The 13,653-nt window shown below is 39.6% G+C and overlaps 1 non-coding gene across 1 annotated transcript; it reads left to right on the plus strand.

Annotated features, from left to right (window-relative positions):
* Positions 1 to 9,603: 9,603 nt before the first annotated feature.
* TRNAN-GUU (transfer RNA asparagine (anticodon GUU)) lies at positions 9,604 to 9,677 on the plus strand. Its single transcript has one exon. It is a non-coding gene; the product is annotated as a tRNA-Asn (tRNA).
* Positions 9,678 to 13,653: the final 3,976 nt, after the last annotated feature.

Raw genomic sequence — 13,653 nt, forward strand, 5'->3', positions numbered from 1 at the left:
AAAAAAGAAACAAAAAGGCCTGATATGATTAATTTTGCTACTTGATCCAACAAAACGTGGACATAATAAATTACAGCAAAGAGAGCTATGATTCTTATACCTAGATATCCATCCAATGCTGCAGGCAGCTGCACTGCAAACTGTGCCCGTAAGACTCACTCTTCTAGTGGATTGGGGGTCTTWTGTTAAGCTTTCAAAGATTCAAAACATGCTGTTCTGAAGTCCACAGCCTTCTGATTCAATGGTTTCTGAAAATAATTCACCAACACACACAATGGTTCCAGCACTATTGCACATAACACACTGTACCGGCCAGATCAATAAGTCTTAGTGTTGAGGGCACTGTGAGTTTAATACAAATTGTTTGCCAAAGGAGAACATTACCTGGAAGGAAAAGAGGTTACTTAAAGCTTTTCTTCCACATCAATGAACGCCTTACTTCTGGAAGTTACTTGTACCACCAAGTGGTTCACATGTGCAGGGCTATAAAAATTCCACCATTGAAATTCAAGAGATATTTACAAAGTAACAGGCAGAATCCTAACCAAAGAAGTATTTTATCTTTGTAGACAGAACTTGGTAAATTAAGWTGCACATTTTCCTCAATCAATTTCTGTTCTTGATGGAATATGTAGATGATAAACACATCATGCTGTTCAAAAGATGGCTGTTGAAGATTCTTACTTTCCTGCAAATATAAATACAGCCCCTGATTTAGCAAATGAACACAACATCTTATGTTTTTGTGGTTAACTTTTTTATCTCTAATCATGATGAAAACCTTGAACAACCAATTCATACTTTATACCTGTTTCATGTATGGGTAATTTGTTAGAACTAAAACTGTGTACTGGAAAAAGTATTTATTTCTCCCTCTAGCTCCATCTTAGCCTATTTACAATSTGATAATCTGGTTTAAAATAGTTAATTTACAGATTTATAGGACTTATATGTGGTCAAACAAAGAACAYACCCTTGAAAACATATACTTCAAGTATTGTCTCAAAATAATAAGTTATGTTTATTTACCCAAAATCTGTCTCACACATGCAAAGTATCAAGAGTCATTTGAAACTTAAAGATCCATAAAAAGTTCTGAACAAGAAAAATAAAGGCTATGAACATGCGCTTACAACCACTCTATAATTATCAACAAGGCTTTCTTTATGAAACTCCTGTTTCTCTTAGTTGCTGCTTTAGTTAAATCCACACAGGACCACAGAAAGGGAAACATCTCAGTTCCTGTGTAAAATACAATCTTTTCCCTCGATGGCAAAAGGAAAATCATGATGCATAAGAATTCTTTAATAGAGTTTATTGACTTTACTTCTACTGGTAATCTACCATATAGGAATAACATTTAGTTACCAAAACTGAATCCTTGCTGACTTAAAAACCGATCCATTCAACAACAGTTTTGAATGAGTTGTATTAATTTAAGCAGTATGAAGCTAGCTGGACAGAGAGCAATAGGTCAACTAGTGGTTTTCTTAAGGTTTTCTTAAAAAGGGGGGAAAAAAAAATCAAACCTAAAAACATGAACCATAAATCAGGATTCAGAGACTGAAAGGTGGAGCAAACATCCCTCTGGGATAATAAATCAAGTTAGTACTTAAATTTGTATCATCTTAGAACATCTTTCAACTTTATTTATTAGGTAGCTGAATGATTTTATCTCATCCATGTGTAGTCATCTCGTTCTGCCTGTATCAAGCTGTTCCAGACAGCATCTCTCAGAGCAGCAGCCTGTACTGTGCTGRAAAGAGGCTACCATTGATGAATATGGTTTTGATTTGGGAAAAGTGAGCTGTCTGTCTTTATCATGGATTAAGGTATCATTCGAAGGTACGCAGCACACTTGGCTCRGAGTGGGCCAAGGTAGTCTCCATCCCCAGCAGCTCTCCAGCCAGCCTTCCCATCTGGTTCTCATAAGGCTCCCCAGCTACATTTCATCCTGCAAGCTGAAGAGACGATGCTAGATTAAAAGCAGGCCCAGCAGCGAGAGGTTTCAGAAGTTGGGGCAGGTATTCTAATTATGTAACACATGTAGTCATTTCTGGTACATAAATTGGCTTCTTACTGGTACATATTTTATTRGTACCAGTTTCTCCAAGACCAGGCACACAAAGGTAAATGACATCAACCTGCACCAACCCATCAGGAAGGAAGATTTCTATTTGTTTTGCCTCTTTAGTYTGTTTTTAACTATCTTTTAATTAAATACTAGAAGACTAGTAAATACAACCTGCTTAAACACTTGTAGCCACAAGTGAAGATGTCACTCCCTTGGGCAGAAGATGCTACAAGAGGACTCCCATTTTCTCAACCCCGTCTTGTCACTCCACTTTCAACACSGCAGCCTCCCTGGCACAAATCCTCAAGCTCACCCAGAAAAGACCCCAGAGCTCAGTGGGATTCGAGGGCTGTAAGCTTCCTAACCAGCAGATCCTATTGCAGCACTGGGGACAATCGTACCAGAAAAATGTGATTTAGAGTTGCCATAGGTACTATTTCAAGAGCAGCATACAAAGCCCTGTAGCAAGCATTACACGTGCTCAGCAATATCCTTCTGTGTATTGGTCAAAGTTGCTTCCATTGTTTTTGAAATAAAAATGATTTATTTAGGCCTGTGTTCAGGAATGCATTCAAGTATAATTTTAAATATAATAAGCTAGAAATAGAATAAAATAAATCATCTAAAGTRCATTGAAATATCTGGCATGGAATTTTTCTGAACCCTTTTTAGTAGTTTTCTGACATAGTCAAAACAGAGCAGAATTAATGAACATCCTAATGCAAGKAATCACATGGTTTGTCTAGTAAATAAAAGGTAAATAGCCTCTTTTAGTTGAATACTGACAATTTTAAAACACAACCTCTCCAAAACCAAAACAAAGTCAGTTTGCTGAAAGYGGTGTAAGCCAGAGGTGACTGTGTATGCTATTTCTCTAATGGAACAAGCATCARTCCTTTATGTGTTTCCTAGATAATTAGGCTTATCAAGCAAAACACTGCATTTTGACTGTTTTTTTCTGTAACACAAGCCAACACCTAGTGCTAGTGTCATGTCAGGATCTCATCAGAGGAGCAGGTATATTTGCACCAAGTGTCAGCTCTGGTGTATACCAYTGCAGACCAACTTATTTTAAACTTACTGATCAGCTCCGTGACTTTTTTTCCCACTCAGCCCTTGAACACACAATGAACTAGCAAACTGCTTTGACACACAGCAGACTTGAAAACTCCCCAAAAGCTACCTCCATCTAATASAGAGACTTTAACAGATTTATTGGATTTCTCACTCTTACTTAAATCATTGTGCCAATAAACAGAATACCTTCATGCTTGGTATGACTCTCACATTTCTCCTGAACTGCATTGGAATCCTGAACTTCCACCTGTCTGACATGAAAGGAGCATTTAACAGAATTTACTGTTTAGTGGAATTTACTGGATTTCATTTTTTTTTCTCATATCCCACTGGAGGTTAAGGCTTCAAGACTGATGAAAAAGTTCAACAGGGGATAGCATTATACACACTCTGTGTGCATTGTAGCCCTATATTTAAGAACACATTTAGTTACAATTTATTTCCATGGMCTACTTTCTTTTTCAGCAGCCTGTGTGAATTCTTTTAGGATGACATTAAATCATTCAGCTGTACCCATTGTGTTGGATGCGATACAGAGCAGACCAAAGAGCACACAGGCCCAATGCCATTCTGTTCCTTAGGAATTACATACTTGCTAGAAGTAAATTATGGTGTATTATAATACAAAAACTGTCATGAGTTATTTGTGGCTAAACACAAAAACAMAGTAATATGTGGCAACATCTGATATTCCATTGACTTAAAGATATTTGCTCCAARGAATTAGTTACTAACCAAAATTATTGCCATTAACTTGTTCTGTAACAAAACTTTGCAGGAAAGAAAACAAAGGCACTTTATGTGCCAYGAACAGCCCCATCCTTAGGCCACCAGTCAGCCACATGTTGGGCCAGCCTCATTCACTGCACCTAAACTGAACAAATCAGGCATTTTACTTTGAACTTGGTCCTTCCATCCAGGCTCCAGCTCTGTGTTGATCTTTTCCTGTGCTCAGTGCCACAGGCCAACTCTGCACACCCAGTGCTCCCCATGCACTCCAAACTGCTCTCATTACTTYTCATTTCACCCATTTTGTTTCCCCAAGCCCTCTGGAGCCATTCTGACCAGAGTCTCTGGATGCTATCACAAGGCAAATAATCTGAGGTGAAGCAGACTCCGTTCCAAAAGTGAAAAAAAATGGACTCTTAAAAAGAATGGGAACCTTTCTAGAATAACAGCATTTCAAATATTATTCAAATAACTTGCTTTCATCTCTTTTTATATTTCTTTAGAGTTAATTGGAAAGAAAGAAGGAAAGAAGTCACCAGKACACACATTCCAGGAGTCTCCTTGGTATAAATCAGGCAACAAACGCACTGCACACCAGCAACAATGAAATGACCCCTTAAAATACTGYGTTTCTTGCCAAGCAAAACTTCTTTGAAGACTTTAAACTTCACCACTGGCCAAAAGCTGTGAGTTCAAAGTCCYTCTTTTCCTAGTTCAACTTGGGGCACAGTAGAGAGAAAGGAAAAAAGGGTTAAAGCAGCTCCTCTCAGCTGATGTTTTCAGTAGAAAAGCAAGGCCCAACAGTTAAGACAGAGATGCTCTTGGCCTCTAAACATCCAAATTCTCCTTCTGGACTAAAACTATCACAATCCTGTCATAAATAATTTGGGCATATCCCTTTTCTAGCATGTCTATGGAAACCACTCACAGTTGCTGTGCTTGGCCCACTCACTTCCAGACAAGATCCAGCCCTGGAATCTTCACCAAACCAGAGCATGAACTAGAGGATAGAGGAGCAATGTCAGAACTGGCTCGTGGTGGACCCCATTTGGGCTGTACTGCAACAGTACATCAACACCAAAAATCAAAATCAGAAACAGTTTAATAATTAACAGAAGGCAAATATCACAGTCTTGTTTCTTCCAGTCTTCAARTTTACAACTTTGTTACTGTTACTCCTTCACACTTGATAGATTGGATASTAATGGGCCACAGGAAACCCAAACATATGACTAACATTGGCCAGCAAGTGTGAGCACCAGGGAAAGCAAAAAAGGCTGCTTCTCATTCCTCCCATGTTATCCAGCTATTCAGAATGATCACAAACACTGAGAAGWTTATTTCTAATTTGTATTTAAATAGAATCTCCTAGTAGTGGGTATCACAGAAGTCTATGACTGTTAAGTACTTTGTTCTAACAGGGTAAGTGTCTGACCCTCATCTGCAGAGAAAAATGCATGAAAGAAAGAAAGGGAGACAATCAAACTGCACAAATGTATTGCACACACCACTGCGGGTGTTACTGAAAATGTGGAAAACCTTTAGAAGGGAAAGTGGAAATAGCTGAAATATAAAATCTTTTATGTCATAAGACTTCAGAAAATAGTTCTTCCCATATGTTTTTTTTTCCACTGTTTTCTGTTAGGGGTGAAAAAAAAAATCCCCTCTTTCCACAGTTTCCCTCTTCAAAAGAAAATGAGTGTCTGATTCCACTGAAAACACTTGTGTCATGAAACTGAACTCCAATTATCTGAGGAGAGAAAAATCCGAACACTTTTTCTCTCTTTTCTGATCACAGAACTCAAGTTGCTTTGGGTAATTATTAAAAAATAACCACACAAAGTGGTTAAAAGATATGAAAATAGGCCAAACAACCCTCTCTCCACACATTCTGCACACTAAACCGTTAAAAATGCAAAAGCATCTGTCCCTGTATTTAGAAAAAAACCTAAAATTACCACTGTACCAAACAACAGAAAATGGCTTTGCACATAAAGTAAGATTCACAAGTGATCTATATGGAACACTTATAAAGGATGTGTATCAAGCAAATAGAATTCAAGCCTTAGACTGAATGCCCATTTTGTCGAGCTTCCAGCAGATACCCCTTCACATCAGTCTCCCAGTCCAGTTCACAAAATAAGCTGCTGCCATCTTATGGAAGAGAACTTGAAAAACACTTGGTCCAAAACCAGTTCTGCTCTTCTCCCTTTCCTGCATTTCTTAACCTTCCTTGGTTTACTCAGATTTTTCTTCTTTTTAAAGAATTCCCTTCCCTTGCAAAAATCTGCCTGTTGTGATGAGGTATTCTCTGGGGAAATCACCTTTTCACCTCTGATTTTACAGTAAATTTCACAGCATCCAGGAAGTCAAATGGAGTAGTTTTCCAAGAAAGGGAACAAACCAGCCAGGCTGTTAATCCTGACACTGCCTCAGACAGAGGTTTCTTGTAYGATGAAATAAAAGCCAGCTGGAGCCATTCAGCCACTACAGGACAGTCATCAATTTTGCCCAATTTTAAGGCAGTCACTTAGTGTGCTCCATCTCTGGACTTCTCTACATKGCCARCTTGAACCAGTTTAACTAAAGGTGYGGCTTTTAAAATGCTAAGATAAATGAAAATATGCCAGTTTAAGCCTGAAGCCAGCACAAAGGTTCGATTTCTCCATCTTTAAGTCACAAAGAGCTGCAYTTGCAGGACCCTGGAGGGCTTTGTTGAGAGATTTCACTTTTGTTCTAAAAGGGAAATCTTTCCACAAGTTTCCATGCKACGCTTTATAGGAAAGCAAGTTTTCAGGGAAGAACTGACTGAGAAAGGAGAGCGTACAGCAAGGCCAAAATACTGAGTTTGTGTGAACACAGAACTCCTGCAAGTTCATACCCACACTTGTGTCATGACCTAGGACACCAYATTCAGCTTGAACAGCTAAATCATTAGATTTTGAATATCATGAACATTTTTGGAAGGAGTATGACCAGTATGAGAGAAGCCAAGTGTCCTCCTTGCTCCTCTCACAGYAGGTAACACTGACACTCTACCAGCAAGTCTGAGCTTCAAATACTTACTTTGTTTTATCCAACCTGAGCTCTTTTYCCCCCTTCTCCTCATGAAATAGTTTTCAACCCACTAGCAACCAAGGAAGATGTTAAAAARTTCTTATTGAGAATGAACAGCTACAGAGAAATAATCTTCTATTATTAAGCTCTATTAACTAGATTTGGGTAGTATGCAAACCACTGCTTCTACAACATAATGGCCATAATCCCTATTTCCCCATATGCCCAATGCATCTAAGTGAAGTTTATACAGAGCACCAGTGAACTATTATGGGAAAGCTACAGCTACTGAACTAGGGGGAAGTAAGTGGTTGGCATCAAGGACTAAGTGGGAACTCAGGTATGTTAGTTCAAGCTGCAGGTTTCTGTTGCTTGTAAAATTTTACACAATTTGTGCCCAAATACTCYAAGGGAGTTTACCATCTAAATGCTTCCAGAACAATCAAGACCCATCTTGTAGTGCCTCTGCAAGCCTCTCTCTATGCGCTGCAGAGGACTAATGATTATGGAGAACTCAAACTACGGAGAGGGCCAACTGCAGGTGCCCAAGACAAATATCTTCTTTTGTATCAGCTTGGCAAGTCTCGTTTAGCAGCATTTCTCAGTTATGTCTGAAAAGATCTTGCAATGTTCACRTTAGCCTTTAAATAAAAATTCCAGCACTTTCATGGCCCTTTATTAACTGAGAGATATAAAATTTCAGTAAGGAAAGAGACTGTGATTTCAAGGGTCCATTTAGTCTAATCAGAGCATAAAAGATTTTTTTAAACATATATATAAAAGACACTTTTTTTTTCTTTTCTTACACTGTTTTAMTTTCCTAACAGACTCCTCCAAATGCCTTCATTTAAAATGGTCTTCTACAGTGCCCAGTGTTTTCTTTGGCAAATTCGGCAAATTTATACCTGTATTTTGGGATAAAAGTAAATTGCACCATAAGCCGAAAAGAGATTAGGAGATTTGAGAGGACTTGATAAAAATCCAACGTGCACAGGCAAAGGGAGTTTTTCAATAGGTCATTTAAAAGATAAAAGTTCTGGAGAAAAGAGTTCTGCTCAGTGGCAAACTCATCTAACCCTTGCAAAGCCTAGAGGGTGCAAGGGAGGCRGAAGTTGCAGAGCATGAGAACAGATGCAGACTCACATCTAAAAGTTACTTTACACATTATTAGGTATCCTTTTTCAAACAATGCACACACGCACTTGAATAATGGCATAGTCCAGTAGAGGGACCTTGGAGTAGTTGCAGGGTGCGGGAGGCAAAAAGGAGCTGATTCTCTCTTAAATATTTAACAGACCATCCAAGGTCCCTAGAGCCCAGCTACCCTCCAAAGCTCAGGATGAAACCTGTATCGCCACTTTTGCCTTATAAGAAGGATCCTGGCAGTTCATCAGGGTGTGCAGGGGAGACAGCAGCCAATACCGCCCCACTAGCTCCTGAGAGGGCAGCTGGAGGAGTAAGACCTCAGTGCAAACTGTGGGACAGACCTGCCCCATCTTTGAGGCACAAGGTGTAGACTCCCTTACAGTACGGCTTAAAATACCAGAGGGAAAGGGAAAAGCTCACTCTCTCACTCCCCCCTGGGAAAGGCTATCTACTGCTGCTACCAAGATTATGTTTTTYTCCACCTGCCATTTCCTTTCTCTCAAAAAGAAAGTTGTTCTAACTCTTTCYACAGTTTACACATCCTTCTATGCTTATGCAGCTCAGTGACAGGAGAACTTCACCAACAATGCTCTCWGCAGCACCCCAAAGCACAGATTAGGCTTCCTAACTTTCAAGAGCATTTAACAGTTTCCAAGCCAACATTTTGCTGTATTTCCTTCACCAAATGAACAACAAGGCTAGAATATTAAAACAGCTGCTCTTGCGGAAAACTAGACAAACAAGGTAGATTCACTAGCTGAACAGGACTCAGCTCTTGTTACATTCAGTTCATACAGTTTTGTTTCCACTAATACACAAGGGCATACAGAGCAGGAGGTTCCATCTTTTCCTGGCTGATGACTGACACTAAAAAATACATGTGCCCACTAACACCAACACTATCAGCTCTTTCTTTGAGGTATGAAACCTAAAAATGCAAGTTTCACCATTAAATCCTCCCTGTTCAGTAAGACCTGCCCAACAGCTCTCCCACGTTTAATCTCCAGTTCCCAGCTGCACTGCAGATTCTGCAGTCAGTATGTTTGGTGTCTTGCAATCCATGTTCTGAAGCGTACCTGTGTCTYGCTTTAATTGCATTAAGATGCAATTAACACATAAGCCACATAGGTTTTCAGATTACTTATACCCAAATTTCCAGAAGCACAAAAAGCACCATGTGTACCGCAGGGCCTTTCAGTACCTCTGGCTAGGGAAACAGTGCTGTTAACACACCTTGGAACCACAAGCAGACAGCCTGGAACAACACAATCCTAGGACCTCCTCTCCTGAGACAGATAAGCAGTGAAGAGCAGCTACTTCAAATCAAAGCATCTCATCTTTTACACCCCACAGGAGGTAGCAGCATTTCTTCCCCCAGTATTCTGACACAACAGCACGTCACTGCTGCAGCAGTATGCCTGCAGTACCACTCTGTTGCTATTCWGCACACGCAGGCACCAGCAGCAGCACTTATTAAACACAGTCAGRAATTCAGCTCCTCGGGGAAGTGCAATACATCGGTCTCTGTGGCGCAATCGGAGAGCGCGTTCGGCTGTTAACTGAAAGGTTGGTGGTTCGAGCCCACCCAGGGACGGAGGAGATCCCTTTTGAGGGCCAAGARTATCCTCATGAAGCCCAGTAAGGGCAAGTGCCAAGCCTTGCCTCAGGGAAGGAACAACCACAGGCATCAGTAAATGCCATGGCCACCCCACTGGACAGGAACTTCACAGAAACTGACTTGTCACAATGTCACTTTGCTGGCTTSTGTTCAGTGTCTGCCAGAACCCTCAGGTCCCTTTCCGGGGAAAGCTCAACTCGGCCTCAAGTGACGAAAGCTCAGCTCTTCACAAAATACTCTGAACTGAAAGGGACCTAAGAGTATCATCGAAGTCCAACTCCTGACCCTGCACAGGACAGCCCCAAGAGTCACACYATGTGCCTGAGAGTATTGTCCAAACACTTCCTGAACTCTGTTAGGCATGGTGCAATGACCACTTCCCTGGACAGCCTGTTACAATGCCCAACCACCCTCTGGGTGAAAAYTCTTTTTCTAATATCCAGCCTAAACCTCACCTGACAATTTTATACTGGTCCCYCAGTTTCCTTCCATCATGCTTCCATAAGCATCCTTACTCCTGTTCTGGATGACACCTGGCCACAGGTTCAATATCTGTCTATCCATCTACCCCATACCTACTCTGAACTAAAATAATTATGTCTAAAGCTGAATTTCAAGAGATGATACATAATCCCCGATACAAAATGTRTATATACTCATGTTATGTATTTTATTAAAGTATATTAATAAAGTATTGTTGTCAGCTATACYAAATATGCTTACTACACCATGCATTATAGTAGTTTCTGTTTTGTGTACACAATGTATTATATATTATTAAAACTGTCTGCATAGTTAAGGGGGCTGCTACTGTTCTTCCCTGAACCCCAGTTTACAGCTTTTCTCCTAATCCTAAGTAGCTACATCTGGACCTTCTCATTACTGTTAAAGAACAAGTTTTGTGCTGTCAACAACATCTGGATAGCCACATTCYACACGAAGTCCAGCCTGACAAGCATTAAGAACTGGGAACCAAGCACTCCTGTCAAAAGGATCCAAGCAGACTTATTACCAGATGCTAGTAAATCCAGAGCTGATGATACACAGAAAACACTAAAAGAGTTTCCTTCCAATCATGATTTGATACTTCTATTTTAAAACTCTTATGAGGTTGTTTTAAGCTTCTAAACAATTGGAGCCCAGAAATTCTAGAACTTGACTGGGAATTTTGCTATCATTGTACATAAAACATGCATGGATGTTACAGAAACTAGGATCATGAGAAAAAGAAACATTTACTCACTGTGACCATTTTCACTCTAACAGAAAAGACCAGATGCTACTCAGGCACAAGGATAAGGACAAAACTTCCATTGCATTAAAATCAATCACAGAACATACAGATGCAGTAGTCTGAAAACACATCTTCACAGTTCTTTTGCCCATATAACTTGCCATAAATTCTTAATTAAGGTGCCACAGGTACTCACAAAACAAAGGGTATAGAAACAAAAGAGAAAAAAAAAAAACCAATCACTTGAAAGTTGTAATGGAGAGCTTCTCTCTTTCCATCTCCCACTGCTGGACAGTGGCCAGGAAAAACACCTTGTATTTTGCCCTTGGAGTCTCAGCTAGGTTTGAAAAGTATGCAATAATTTGTCTGGTGATATGAAAAAGCCCTGCTCATGGTAATGTTGCTTAATGTTGCTTTCATCAATACGGCATTACTAAGGCATCAATAAGGCATGCAGGACAGGAAGACACAAACCTGCTACAGGGGCTTTAGACAGGATGGCACCTACAGGCTGGATGCAGCACCATGAATGAACACTTGTATCAATCCTCCAATAGCTAAACAGAGGGAACTTGTATTGATCACAACACAGGCTGCCCAAGTTTTGCAAGTATTTGGAAAAATGCACCAATTCAGCCTCAAAACATAGAATTACTGCACCAAACTACAGGGAAGTTCATTATATATCAGGATACTGGCGAACAAGGGAACTAAAAAGCAATCATACAGAGCAGTTATCACTGTGGTACACAATGGCAGCAAGACCACTGTGCCCTGAAGTAGTGCCACAGCTGATGAGGTCATTTGTATCTGGAGACTCACTGAACTCCCATTTTCATTTACTTTGAGGCAGCTGTTGATCTCATTATTGCAGCAGAACAGGAAAGGCGATGCTGTAGTTTGGACAAAACCCCACTAGMAATAAAAATACCTGTATCTTGAAACCTCCATCAGAAGACTGTCCCACCTCCCTTTTTAAAGCAGCAGCAGAAGAAATGCAAGACAAAACCATAACAACACTTAGCAGTATTCTCAGGTGTAAATTCAAGACGATGTAAGTGCTGCACCATATTCTTCCAGGCTAGTGTAAAGCCTACAAAAAAACATTGGCCAGGCCTGTGCAGTAAACTGCTAATCAGCACTTTATTGACTAGAGTAAATGAACTGGAAGCAACTTCAGTTCTAACAGCTTTTCTCAATCACSGAAGATTTTAGTTACCTCATTGTGATTCAGTGCTTTAGTGTCTAAAACTCCCGGACATGGACACATTCTCGTCACTCGATGAAGATCAAACAGCTCTCTCTGTTACCTCTCTGCTACCTGCTGAGGTACATTGAAGGGACCTATTGCACATACTTTACTGGATGCTACACCCACTATTCTACAAATAGTTTTGACCAGAGCTTATGATACAGCTCGTAGCAGTTTCAGATACGCTTGTATTACAGCTACAACAGTGGATGTGCACTTGGAGATAACCTGACCTACAAAGGAGAAAAAAAACTTGGAAAGCATGGGAACACAAATATTTGAAAGATGGCAGCTGCACAACCCGCCCCCTCCCAATTAAAAAAAAAAAAAAGGTAAAAGAAAGATTTTGAAGAGTAACTGTTGCTAAAAGTGCTTTAACAAGCAGTGGAAGCACAGGAACCCACCCTTCCAATGCACAGCTTCTTGACAGAGCAATGATGAAAAGCAGTGAGATTCTAGGAAAAACATTCTTCAGAGACATAACTAAAAATGTTTAAAAGATGAAGACAGAAAAGCTAGTTGCAAGTCAATTAGAAAACATCTATTTAAAAAAAAAAACTCTCTAAAAAAACCTTCTAACTGCTCTCAGTCTCACTAATTATGCTGTTTCAGAACACTTTTATCCCAGAAATATTTTGCAGTGAAATAAGGAATAAATGACTTAATTCTTTTGCAGAACAATACCCACTATTCAGAGCGCCCTGCCATTCCCTCCTTCTGACAAAAGCTGTCAGATCTGGCAAAGGCAGAAAAAAAGATGAATCCAGGTCCTGTGATAAAAGGACCTTCTGTGAAAAACCAAAAGTTAAGTGCCTTCTCAGCATAGGGATGCACCCAAACTAGGCAGGAAACAAATATATAAATAAATTACAGTAACCTGCCAGTGTTATAATACTTGCCAACTATTACTGACAAAATGAAGTTATTCAGAGTTTTAATTCATCTACAACTTCCCTCTACTGTGAACCTACAAAACCCAAAATCCTTTTACCTCAATGCTAACAAACAAGATCTGCTCAGCACACATACTCTGCATGCAACAGTAATGCAAATCTAAGATTTTAATATTATGTTKATGCATATTTAATATTAATTACATTTACATATTTTAATTATCCTACTACATTAACAATACTAGATACAATATTTGGTAAAAACAACTAGCATGGTTAAGTCTTCAAATTTGGGTAGTTTTCTATCAAGTATAAAACAGAATAGAAAACAGTTTCCATGTGAAGAAGAGAGCATATTTTAACAGAAGCAGTCAAGACCTGTTGCAAAACACAGATCATGTATGCTAACATTTGGACAAAACCTTGCAGTAATAAAAGGTACTGTCGTTCACTATATTTACAAGAAACTGCCTAATAGTTCAGTTACCAAATGCACTACAGTGATTATTTTAAAAAACCCACACAGCACAGCATGTTTGTCTTGCCCTTCAGAAATAATTTGTACGTAAGAAA

The sequence above is a fragment of the Malurus melanocephalus genome, unplaced genomic scaffold (assembly GCF_030028575.1).
Source record: "Malurus melanocephalus ecotype Western Australia unplaced genomic scaffold, MMel_1.1 scaffold_218, whole genome shotgun sequence".
Lineage (NCBI taxonomy): Eukaryota > Metazoa > Chordata > Aves > Passeriformes > Maluridae > Malurus > Malurus melanocephalus.